At 48.2% G+C, this 13,020-nt stretch overlaps 1 long non-coding RNA gene across 1 annotated transcript; it reads left to right on the forward strand.

Annotated features, from left to right (window-relative positions):
• Window positions 1-1,435: 1,435 nt before the first annotated feature.
• Window positions 1,436-6,344, forward strand: LOC104851739. Its single transcript, XR_777276.2, has 3 exons — window positions 1,436-1,509; window positions 2,798-2,969; window positions 6,222-6,344. It is a non-coding gene; the product is annotated as an uncharacterized LOC104851739 (long non-coding RNA).
• The last annotated feature ends 6,676 nt before the right edge of the window (window positions 6,345-13,020 follow it).

The following is a 13,020-nucleotide window of genomic DNA, read 5'->3' on the forward strand; positions in this document are numbered from 1 at the left end:
TTTTTGGTACCGGGGATCGAACTTGGGCCCTTGCGCTTGCCAGGCAGGCCACTGAACTGCTGAGCTAAATCCCTAGCCCAATATATGTATAATTTTTTAAGGTGAAGGGGTATATTTTACTTAAGTTTGTAGAGGTTTCAGTTCATAATCAGCCAACTCCAAGGCAGGGATGACAAGCAGGCAGGGCAGAGCAGGAATAACACAGCACAAGGCAGCCAGGGTAACAAGAGTAATTCATTTTATATTATTTACTTTAATTCAACAAATATAAATTGTATTTATGTGTGATGTACAACATGATCTTTTGTATTTTTTTGTTTGTTTGTTTTGGTACTGGGGATCGAACTCAGGTCCTTGTACTTGTGAGGCAGGTGGCGGAACCACTGAGCTAATGACTAAATCAAGAGCATCAATTTATTTTAACACACTTATCTTTTTTTCTTCCTTGGTGAGAACACTTGTCTATTCTCCCCAGTGTTTAACTACACAACGCACGCTAAATGGATTTTTACAGCATTACAGTTTGCTAAGGGCTTTCTCCCTCTCATGCTCCTGCCTGGGACTGTACAGTGTGCAGAGCTGCAGTAGGGGTGTGTGTACCCCCTTGGCTAAGGCAGAAACTGAGGCACAGCGAGGCCTGGTGAGCGACTTCAGGTCGCAGAATTAGTGTCTGAAGCGATCAGAGGCGAGCCTGGGCCACCGGGTGGTAATCTTGGGTTCTTGGTTACTTTCTTGTTGCTGGGGCAAAATACCCAACGTCCACAACTCCAAGGAGGAGAGGGTTACTGGGCTCACAGTTTGCAGAAGTTTCTGTCCATTGTTGGCTGGCTCCAAGGCAGGGCGGAGGAGAGCCAGCTCATGGTGACAGCAGGAAGCAGAGGAAGGAGAGACCCTCCCGGGCCATGCCCACAGCCTCACACCTCCTCACCAGGCCTTGCCTCCCAACATTGCACCCAGCTAAGCACCATGGTGGAGGGGTCCACTGACCGGTGCCAACCCACCACCCGGTCACCTCCCCACAGCTCCACCTGCGTGCTGTGAGGCTCTGGGTCACCTCCAGACAGGAGCCACGGCGGTCATCCTGCAGCCTGTGCCTGCGCTCTCCACCAAGTCCGGCCATCTGTGTCTGCAGCCAGGCCTGAGGCCCTCACCCACCACCTTTGGAAGGGATGAATTGAAAGCCAAGCCCAGGAGGCACAGAGGAAAGGGGCCCGGGTCCACCCTCATGGTTACACCAGATTTCCCAGAACCGTGTCATGAGGAAAGCTTAGTTCCTGAAATGTCCCGGGCATGAAAAGGCCCCTGATGGTCCCAGTGGAGGCTGGGCATCATGGACTCCAAGAAAAGCTCAGCTGGTCTTATCTCATTTGACCCAGTTCCTCCCAAACTTCTCTTTCATAGAATGACTTTGCTTTGTGTCTGCCCCTCAGGAAGTACTGGGATGGAACATACTTGCCAGAAAAAGGAAAGTGTGCATACAGTGTCATCCAAGTTGAGTTTTCCTTTTAAGTAAGTAGCATGGATTTATAATATCCTGAAATGTCACCTCACCTCAGCCTCTCAAACCACTCTGTGTCACTTTGGCAAGGGACAGAGTCGTGAATTCCCCGTGTGGTTAAACTGACCGGCTGTATTCCCTGGATAGGGCCAGCCCTGGACTTGGGTCCCTTGCGGACCTGTCTGCAATGTAATAGCTCCTGCTTGCAGAGTGACTTAGAGGTACACTGGGTTTGTTTTTCTCCCTCAGTGTGACATTTCACCTTGACCTGGTAAAACTGCCCTTTTCTAGGAGGAATTGGCAATGAAATTGGTGCCATCACTCAGCTGCACCCTTCACAAGGCCAAGGGAGAAAGAAATGGGGGCATTTCTGTGAGGGCAACTCCAGGTAATATTTTGAGCCATGGCAAGCTGAGGAATTGGACCTTTTAAAAAAATCACCATAGAAAAGAGGACTTGAGAGTCCATAGAACTTTCCTTACCCCAAGTTTCAGTGCCAATAGTATAAATAACAGGAAATTCCATTTTGAGTTTGTGACCATGATGTGTGGGCAGTGCCCCCCCTGTTTCGGTTCTGGTTCTGGTTCCAGTCCTCGCTTTGGGCCACGGTGGCTGCGCTGCCCAACACAGTCAGGGGTCGTCCCTGGCCCAGGGCTAAGCTATCCCTCAGGAAGGCATTCAGGGGTTTTCCTAAAGAGCATTTTTAAAGGGTGATTTTTTCTTAATCAGTGCTTTTCTGCTGGGAGCGCCTTGCTCCCTAGGGGCCGTTGTTGAGGCTGCTGTCACTGCTTGGCGAGGGTGTTTGGAGGCCTCGCTCCAGAGCTCAGGTGGTTACACAGCAGAGAACTCTCTGGTCCGACCCCAGCGGGTGAGACTGAGAAGCTCTGCTCTGACGGTGCAGTGGCCAGGCCCGTCTCTTAAACGCATCCTAGATCAAAGAGAATATTTGCTCATTTAAAGATCTGCAGGGCTATGGGGGAAAAACCACCACCAAGATGTGTTGTGTGAGGGTACGAGATCCCAATGATTAATGTAAGTGTATCGTGTGCTTTAAATGTACCAGTAAACTTAATGGAAAAAGGTAAGGATGGCATAGTGTCTTTTAGGAATGCCCACTGAGGTACGACTGAGTCAATACATCAGCTGAGGAAGAATGCAGTATTCTAAAAGTGAGCCTTCCTATTCACGAACATGCCATATCTCTTTATTTGTATTTTTGAAGATCTCTCAATAAAATTATCTGACTTTCACAATTCTTGTTTTAAAAAGAAAACCTGTTTTTCAAACTTTGTTTGAAAGGATGAAGAAAAGGGCCCTGACGTTGTCTGGAAATGCGGCCGTGAGAGAGGGGGTGAGCATCGCTGCCCGGCTCCCTGCCCCTTTCCAGACGCAGCGCATCTGAAGGAGGGTGGGGAATGAAAGCCCAGCGCACCTGCGCTGCCTTCACTCTATTCTTGCACTACCGGCTGCTGTAAGTACTTCCACCCTGCGCGGGCACTGACACGGTCTTAGTGTTAAGGCCAGGCCGGCTGCACACGAGCCGCACCCACAGTCGCCCCGTGCAGCGTGTGCTGTGCCTAATCATTTCCACAGCATGGGAAGCAGCTACCCCAACAGATTCCGGGTCCCAGTCTGGCTCCATAAAGGGGCCTGGGTCCACACACGGAGCACTTAACTGTGCAGATAAACTCCTCATTCTTTTAAAGGAGGTGGCAAAATAAACACTGTAACAGTTATCTCCAGAGTGCATTCATCGGCCCAATACTGTTCTAATTCTCCTTGTAGCTCACGCAGCTGGAGCCCATGAGCAGACAAAATGTCTCTAGCTAGCACGTACTCACTCCGGTGACTCTGTGGTTGATGATGACCTTCTGCTTTCTTGAAACAATGCCTGCTCAGGGTCTCGTGGTGGCTGCACGGCTCCCGACTCCAGTGCTGTGCTTTGGGGCCCAGGCAGGGAGGGGAGAAGAGGGAAGGGGGGCGGCCTGCAGGTCTAGCTCAGTCATTTTTAAAATCAATACTTGCTCTCCAAGCCTTAGATAATTTAGAGAACATAATTCAGAATTCTCCCTTTCAGCATGCATCTTCCATCAAAGGGGTGTATTCATCCAGAGTCAGCACAATGCTCGTGTGACCCAGGAATGCACAGATAAGGGAAGAATGACAGAAAGAAAGAAAGAAGAAAGAGTGAATTCATGCTCTCTGTCTCTTTCTCCAATCATCCTCCTCATCCCGTGTGTGCCATATTGGGAATACCTCTGCTAAGAGCAGGGACCCTGAATTATGGTGCCACGTGGTGTTATTTCATATTTAAGGCTTTCTGGAGTTGTTTTCCATTATAAGACCTTAGCCTAAGGGATGTCAGCCTCAGATAATTTATTCCCAGCAGGTCAGATAGTGGATACAAAAATTTCAGCCCAAGGGCTGTTAAATCCTGCTTTGCACCTCAATTCACAGAGTGCCATCCACAGCAGTGTTTTCCTGTAGTGATAAATTTTTGTGTTCCGGTGCACAGAAATAAAAGGCTTCATTTGCTTAAAAAACCAGCATGACACCTATTATTTAATCCTTCAGAATCTATTCACTAGGTTGCTCTAAGAAAGCAGCCCCAGTGGAAAACATCTTGGTCATTTAGGTACAAAGAGCTTGAGATTTTACAGCAATTTTCCAATACTAATTACATTTCATGCTATCTATCATATGCATGGCTTGCAAAACCCTATTGATTTTAATGGATACCAGTGCATTGGGAACAGGTTATTTTATGACATGTTATGTTATAGGACTACTATAAAATACCTAGATCTTAAAATGTGGGCACAGATATACTCTCAATTATCCACAAGTGGATTATCCACTTGGTCTGTTACCCACAACATATTTTAAATTAAAGCTGCTGTCTCTGGGTGACTCAGGAGCCCTGGGAAGTTCCTGCAATCAGGGATCTGTGTATGTGCACCTGGAAGTGGATGCTCGCTTTGATGGATTTTGCCAGTGTGATTAGTAGGGAAATACAAGTAGAATTGTTACCAAAAATCTAAACATATAAGACTAGAAGATCATATTTGTTGTGGGTTATCTTTGTCACAAATTACTTCCTTTGGCAAGAAAACTCAAGATAGTGAACATGGGTGCATCACACGTGATGCCCAGAGGAGTTAGCCCAAGAAATGAGGGTCACCTGGCCCCACCGCCGAATGCCCAGCCAGGTGCACGGGCTGCAGCGCTGCCTGTTGTGTGAGGTCATCCTGCATTTCACAATTGTCCACTTATTTTCCTGGAGCAGCCGGGAAACAAGTGCACAGGCTTTGGAGTCAGGAGGACCCGTGTCTGAGCCCTGTGTCTATGACTCACCAGCTGAGTGATCCAGAAAAACACTTAACCTTGAGGAAATTTCCTTTCCCTCTCTGTGGAAATGACCATACTAATGTCTATGAAAATACATATGGAGAGTGCATAGAGCAGTGTGTGGGACATTTCACACACTTAATCCATGCTTGTTTCTTTTTTGTTTCACTTCTGATATGTATTTTGCATTACATGCAGTAGAGTTCTTAGATGACAAGGTCATATTTAATCAGTGCTTGAGATGTCTAGTGTATATTAAACTATTCTATATGTAGGATTTTATCAATGTTTCCTCAATGAAAGTATGAGTTAAAATTCTGGTTTTATATCTGAAATAAATTATAAAATTTTGAATTTTTATAAACCTGTTAAAATTATTTTTGCTGTTCCTTTCACAGGAAGAGTAAAAACCAGGTCACTGTTTTCATATAAGTATCAGCAATTAGATATGAGGCTTTTCTTAAGGAAGCAAATTTAGCCTACATGGCTACGTCCTGTGCATAACACATACTTGTGAAACACAGTATCAACTAAGTTAATATTAAGAAAGACTCTTTACTAAGTTCATCAATTGTTTTATTGCTTCTAGAGAGATTCTCAAGGCTACAGGCTGAAAAATATTTTTATATATTTGCCATGATTAAAATGAAATATATTTTAAATTTACAACTTTTTTTTCAGTTAGGAATGCAGTATATCAGCTTATAATTTTAACGAAAGCAGAAGTCTTTAGGGTAATAAGCAGCTGATTAACTCTGGGAAGTCAGAGTCTTGGGATTCTTAGCTAGGAACTTGGACCTTTTCCCTGCTGCGGGCCTGGGCAGGAAGCAGGGCCCTGCGGGACGCCTCCGTCGCTGTCCATGGTGCTGACCGAGTCCCGGTGAGCAATCAGATATCGCAAGGAAGCCAAACCAGGACAAGGAACCACGTCTCTGTCCAGAGTGTGGGTTTGGGAGACAGGCAGCATGAGGACAGCATCATTCTCCTCAATGGCTCCCTTTAATTTGGGGCTACATACTACTTTTATTTAAAAACTATAATTAAAAGAGTACTACATCCTATGTCATAGAAATGTAAACTCCAGGAAGTTTGGCCTTTAAACAAGCATACTGTGGTTTAAGGCTCTTTGTTGCTAAAATCAAATGGACCCAGGAAACTCTTGGGCCCAGACTGCTTCCAACATGTAACTATATTTTGCAAACATCTGTAGGCTCATCTTTGGAAAGACACATCCGTGCTTATGTGTTTTCCCAACAGCTGGGTTTAAATCAATGACAAAATCACCATGTGATTGGGCTCTTTCTTCTAGAGGGACTCTGATTTTCCCCGGCAGCCTGAGTAATCCAATCAAAGACAATGTTTCTCTTTATTTCAGTAATGAGAGAGACTACACTTACCCGAAGCCTGTGTTACATTCACCTCTCCCACGTAATTCTGATGAAAATGACAAATAACTGGGTTTCTCTTGGTTGCCGGGGCGCAGCAGCTTCAGTATGTAAGTGCATAGCAACAAGGTGTGAATAGTGTATCGACATAAACACACTCGAGTGCAGCAGGGGAGTGGGCTGTGCGGGGTCTGTGTGGAGAAAGGGGTTCATTTCTGTTCAGTCAGGTACAAATGCATCAACTTTGCTGGAAAATGGCTCCAATTGTGGCTGAACGGTCCAGTTTCCTGCAGGATACAAGCAGCCTATTATTCCATGCCTTGAAAGGCTCGCTCAAGTTTGACCATTTGGATGGCAATCGATACAACAGAGGATGGGGCGAACATTAGCCTTCACACCGTGCACACCATGTAGGCGAGGCCCACAGCTCACAGTTTCTCCGCCAACCCTGGGACCCCTCCTGTGTGTCAGTGCCAGGGTCCAGACGGTGCCCTGCACTTCTGCAAGCCTTGCCTCCTTGCTGGGGAGTTGTTCAGGGGAGGCCAGGGTGGGCCTTCCTTTGGCCACGATGAAAGCCCAAACTATGGATCAGGCCAGAGAGCACAAGTGGATGTTTCAAATCCAGCCTTCTCTGGCCACTGCAGCAGGCGAGATCCTGGCTCCTTACCCAAGTGGGAGCCAGGGTAGGGACTGCTCCTGGGGACAGTGGTGGGCAGGGACACAGACCACTCCTCCACCCCTGCTATAAGCTCTCTTGGGGCATCTTTCTGGGGAATTTGCTCAGCCTTGAAAATTTTACTGTCAAAATTTTTAGAGAAAAGAGCAAAACAGGATCCTGGGAAGAGTTTTCTAGGGAGAGTCCTGAGATGGAAGGATGAGACTGGGGAAATGTACAAGAAGAAATCAGCTTTGTGAGAGCTCTGAGAAGTTGGGGTGACCACTGAGAGCAGGTGCAGAATCGCCTAACACATCTTGTAGGTAAGGAATAGAAGGACAAATCGAGGAAGGATGGTGTTCAAAAGACAATCCAGAGTTGTCAGTTTATTTGGCCTAGTGTAATTTTGTAAGCCTTTACATTTCTACATTACAGAAATTCATCCACAGTGATTACATGAGATGATCAGCTTTTTTTTTGGTACTGGGGATTGAACTCAGAACCTTGCACTTGCAAGGCAGGTGGTGGACTCACTGAACTAAATTCCCCAGCCCGAGACGAACAGCTTTTTATTTATTTATTTCTTTTTTTGGGTACCGGGGATTGAAATCGGGTCCTTGTGCTTGCAAGGCAGGCCACCGAACCGCTGAGCTGAATCCCCGGCCTGATGACCAGCTGCTTTAAAGCACTGGTGTTTTCACTTCCTTCCCGGTAGGCGAATGCACCATAGGTGTCCCCATTGCTTTTCCGTAAGGGAAGCTGCGGTTCTTAGGCACACGTGGGAGCCCTTCTAAGCTCTCCAGGTGGTGCTATGGGAGGACCCCACACTACTTTCCAGCACCCACCCACCCACCGTTCCCCTGAGGACTCCCGGATACTCACAGAACAGACCTGCGCCACAGCCTTGTGGGTGCACACACTGGATCCCAGGACCGCTTTGGTCCTGCTGCTCACCTTGAGGACCTATACGTGAACACACCCGCGAAGACATACAGTGAAGACGCCTGCAGGCCACTCAGCAATGCCTTTCAACTCCACTTCCTGGGCTTCTCTGGCCTTTATTTTAGTGCGCATCCTTCCCTCCCAGGCGTGGTGCTGTCTGAGTATCCGCCTCTGACTTCAACTCCCTGGACACTCGTCCACATGGCCTGCACTCCAGGGCAGCACTGGAAAGGATGTGGCAGGGCTGCGTGGGGACCTGCCCTGTCCCTCCCTGCAGTGCCTCTGCTCACATTCCAAATCAGAACCTGGTCTCATGTTGGGCGAGCTGGCGCTGGGATGATTGTGGAGCACAACCACCACTGTCCCTGCAGTGGGGATGGCCGGGACCCTGCCTCACATCTGGGGAGGTTTGAACTTGCCTTGAGTCTGCAGGTCAGGAGTCCACACACCACCTGGTCCACACAGTGGCTCCTCCTGCCCTTGCAGGGCTCAGGTCAGCGCAGCAGCACTGGGCGTCTTTGTCCTCTCTGGGGCTCAGGACAGGGTCATCTCCATACCCCAGGCAGCCCAGGGGCAGGAGAAGGGCACGGATGTGGACACCGAAGGCCGGGGGCCCCTCTGTCTCTGTGGTGGATGCTGTGTGACTTGGGGACCCCCCACCTGCCTCTCTGTATGAAGCGGAGTTGAGCCAACATCCTCAATGGCTGGGCCTGGTTATGTAACACGTCTTTATCCTCCATACTGAAACACATCAGCGCAACACTTCACAGAACTCCACACAGGTCCAAGCTGGTCAAAAGAGCAGGTGTCTTGGGTTAGGGGCCGTGTCCATGGGTGGTGACAGCACCATGCTGACTGTGGCTTCTGTGGCCTCTGTAACCAGCTTGCATCCTTGTGATCCATGGTGAGTCACTGGTCTATAGCACCTGCAGCCCCGTGTGACCACCACTTCCTGGACCATGTGCCCTTTTTGGTGTTGTTTTCTGGTGTGTCTGTAGGGCCCTGGAAAAGTAGATGAATAATGCTAAGAATGGTGTTTCCCTGTTTCACCCAAGTTCTAGCTGAATCTTCTTCAGCATTCTGGGGGTAGGCTGTGCTGTGTATTTATTCTGCAACACTAGAGAAATCACTGATGGGTGTTGGCTAATCAGAGACTCTTATTAATGGGTGGTAGCCATGCCTCTCACACTTGTGACCAATTCGGGAAGAATTTTAAATACCGTGAGATTCACGAGCTGAAGCATCACTATGGCGTGGCCCTGTTTCGTGGTTCAGAAGTAGGTCAGGTCCATGCACACCAGGCAGCACAGGTCCAGCTGCCTCTTCATTTAGACCTTAACAAGCACTATGTGAATTGGGGTGGCGATTGTGCTCACCTCTCTGCTTTACACTTCTGCCTTTCTGTACTTGAGGATGGTCCCTCGCTAGGGGTGGAGTCTGTCATAGCAGAGACCGGGAGAGGATTTGGGGAGTGGCCTGGCTTCGGGGTGCCCTGGGGGTTCTCTGGCCCCGTGACTTTCCGAGATGAGACACTGATGCCGGAGGACAGAACATTGCTCTTTTCTGCAGAGCTGTGAAAGCATAGTCAGAGGTTGAGATGCATAGATGAAACGCAACACAACACCTACTGGAATTTCACATCAGCTCCTTCTGCCTTCTTCTTTCATAAATACTTTGCATTTAGTGATCAAGTCATGCTGGGTCCATTAGAGTTAAGGTCATACCATGTTTCATATTAAGCCATCTTTCTCATTGTTGGGACAAAAAATACCCAAAACCCACAACTTAAAGAAGACGTTTAATTTAGTGCATGGTTTTGGGGGTTCAGTCCAAGGCTGGCTGGCTCCAAGACAGAGATGGCGCACTGGAGAGGCATGGTGAGAGAAGAATGCTCACCTCATGGCAGCCGGGAAGCAGAGACAATAGAGGAGCCAAGCAGGAACACCCCTCCCAGGTCTCCACCTCCACCCAGGCCCTGCCTCCTCAGTGCAGTCAGCTGAGAGCTCACTGGAGGACTAATCCAGCAGGAAGGGCGGCAACCCACTGTCCAGTCCCCTCTGGAGAACACATGACACCTTTGGGGGACATTTTCCATCTGAAGTGTGACACGTATCCATTTTAAATCTCTGTTTTCAAATAGGTTTGTCATGTTTTTGTAAACCAGGAGGGATTTTATCTTAAACAAAACTGGAGGGAAAAAGTAGTTGTACTTCTTTTATGAACTAAACCAAATTAAATAAAATAAGAAAAATGAATGCTTCCAGATAGTACTTTGTGCCAGTATAACTGAAAAAAATTTTTTTGTTTTAAAACCCAGGAATTTTCTGAGGTTCACATTGCCACATGTTTGTGTTAAGATTTGGGACCTAAAAGCCAAGCAGGGATCCATGATTTCCGGGTTCGGCAGAGCCCGCAGGTGTCCCAGCGACGCCACCTGCCACACGCCTGCTGTGGCTCCTTGGCCTGCATCCTTTGGGCGCGTGAGATCCTGCTGCTGTGCTTCCTCCGCGGCCGTCCACGCGTCTTCACCTCGGCTTCTCCTTGCGGGAATTACTGTTCTACACCTCAGCTCCAGGACAAGGCAGCATCTGGGAAATCTCTGCCTGCAGCCACCCAGAGGAAAGGCGGGGTGTTCTCTCAAGGTCTTTACACCCTGGGGTTCAGATCTTCCTTCCAAGCTACGAAGCAAGCAAGCATGAGGTAGGTCTCTGGAAGGCAGGGCTTCACCTGGAAGTGTCTGGATTCTGCACAGCGGGGCTGGCAAGCTCGGATGCAAGGCTAGGGGGCTGTGGCTGTGGGCAGCAGGCTTGCAATTCCCGCCCCACCCCCGGGTCATCTTCTGCCTGATTCCTGACTGCTGCCCTGAGCTTCTCCGCTGAGCTGAATGCACACACCCTCCAGATACAGGAGCAGCAATGTTCTTAAAATGTCATCACCAGCACTGTGCGTCTAATCGCCTTGTGTCACGTCTTAGGATGGCTGAATACAAAATTGAGTTGCCTTGCTTTTCCTTTCCATTTATATACAGACAGGTTCCTGGAGAAGGCAAACTCCCCCGAAGGAGGGGTAGGAGCGACGGCCTGGTGGGGACAGGCGTGCCATATGCGGGTGGGCGACAGACCTGCCCTTCCGAGGGGCCCCGGAGGGAGCCACACACGGGTGCGCTTTTCCATCTCCCCATCCTTTGTTCCATTGCCCTGTTGTTAATAACACCCTGCAGCAAAAAAATGTGCAGCCAGGAGCTGTCCAGATAAGAGAGAAGGTCACGATCCCGTCAGGCTCTGCGACCGGTGGGCGGAGGGGTCCATGCGGAGGGCGGCTGTGACAGCCTTGGCTGGTACGCTGGTCCTGGCTCCAGCCCTAACCGAAAATCATTGATCCCCAGCCATTTCAGCATGGAGAGCCCGTGGGGGGGGCAGGGGTAAACGCGGCTAACATGAGGTGTGGGGGAGGCGTTTCCGAGCCGAGTGTGCTACAGATGCGAGAGTGAATAAACAGAGCCAGGGAGCCCGAGGCAGGCCCTGTTTTATTAATGTACACGGTGGCAGGTTTCTTAAATAAACTTCCAGTCTCAGTAACAAGGAGAGAATGAAGCTGCTCGCTGGACTTCGGGCCCGTTTCAAGTCCAGTGGGGGTGTGACTGGGTGTAGATTTTCTAATCACTGACTCGAGATGGCTGCATAGTAGCTAAGTCGGGACAGCGACGGCTCGGGAGCGGTGGTGAGGAGATCCACGGGACTTTGCTTTTGAAGAATCGAGGGAAGAGCCGCGGTGTTTGGGCCCAGAATCATGTGAAAGGGGCCCCTTCTTTGTCCTGGAGCTCTGCTGTGGGACATCAGGTAGTGCCGGAGACCCCTGTAGTCAGGGTCCAGCGCCCACCTGGCCAGTACGGATAAAGAGGAACAGAGGGGGAGAGAGAGGGAGGGAGATGCAGGCCTGAGGAAAAAGTACACTCAGAAACAGAACTAAGAGAGAGAAATTGGGGCGCCAGGGTGGCCAATGCCGGTGCAGCCAACGAAAGCGCTGGCCAGTCCCAGGCACTGACTTTCACTGCAATCTGTTGGGGTAAAGGCTACGTGTGGTTTCTTTTTTTTTTCTTTTTTTTTAAAATTTTATTGAGTTTATTGGTATATTTTAGGGATACAGTACAGTTACATTCATTGTTGGGATCATGTACTTTTACATGGCAAATCTTGATTCTCATTTTTTCCCCTTACCTCTGCCCTCCCTTCACCCCCTCCTCCCCTCCCCATCTACAAACACTTTATTTTCCTCTTTTCATTCTCTCACATTTTTTTCTTTTCCCTTTTTGTTCTTCCCCTACGCATCACACCTTCCCTACACCTTTAGCTCCTTTCTTCAAATTTCTAAATGTCAGTAATCTTATTAGAATCTTATGCATTGTTGCAGAATATTCACACCAGGGAAACTATTTGGTATTTACACATGTGGGACTTATTTATTTCACTTAGGAGTATATCTTCAATATGTATCCATTTTCCTATGAATGAATCTATTCTCTCGCTCTTTATGGCTGAGTAATATTCCATTTTATAGAAAAACCACATCTTCTTTATCCAGTTTCCAACGGATGGGCAAATAGGCTGTTTCCAAGATTTAGCTATTACAAACTGTGCCGCTATAAACATGGGTGCACATACTTCTCTGTGATATGATTCTTTTAGTTCTCTTGGAAAGATACCCAACAGAGGGATGGCTGGGTCAAATGGAACCTCCAGTCCAAGCTCTTTGAGGTATCTCCATATTGATTTCCATAGTGGTTGCACTAGTCTGCACTCCCACCAACAATGGAGGAGGGTTCCTTTCTCCCCACAACCCCGCCAACATTTGTTATTGTGTGATTTCTTGATAGCAGCCATTCTTTGTGGGGTGAGGTGGAATCTCAGTGTTGTTTTCATCTGCATCTCTCGAATGACCAGTGATGTGGAACATTTTTTCATATATTTTCTTGCTGCTTTCACTTCTTTGTATGAGAAATGTCTGTTCATTTCGGATGCCCATTTTTGGATCGGGTCTTTATATTTGGGGGGACTGATTGTTTTGAGTTCTTTATATATCCTTGATAATAGTCCTTTGTCTGAGGTACAGCTGGTAAAAATTTTTTCCCACATTGTAGATTGTCTCTTAGTTCTGCTAAAGGTTTCTTTTGAAGTACATAAGCTTTTTAGTAA

This window comes from Fukomys damarensis, unplaced genomic scaffold (assembly GCF_012274545.1).
Source record: "Fukomys damarensis isolate Sample0158 unplaced genomic scaffold, DMR_v1.0_HiC HiC_scaffold_17, whole genome shotgun sequence".
Lineage (NCBI taxonomy): Eukaryota > Metazoa > Chordata > Mammalia > Rodentia > Bathyergidae > Fukomys > Fukomys damarensis.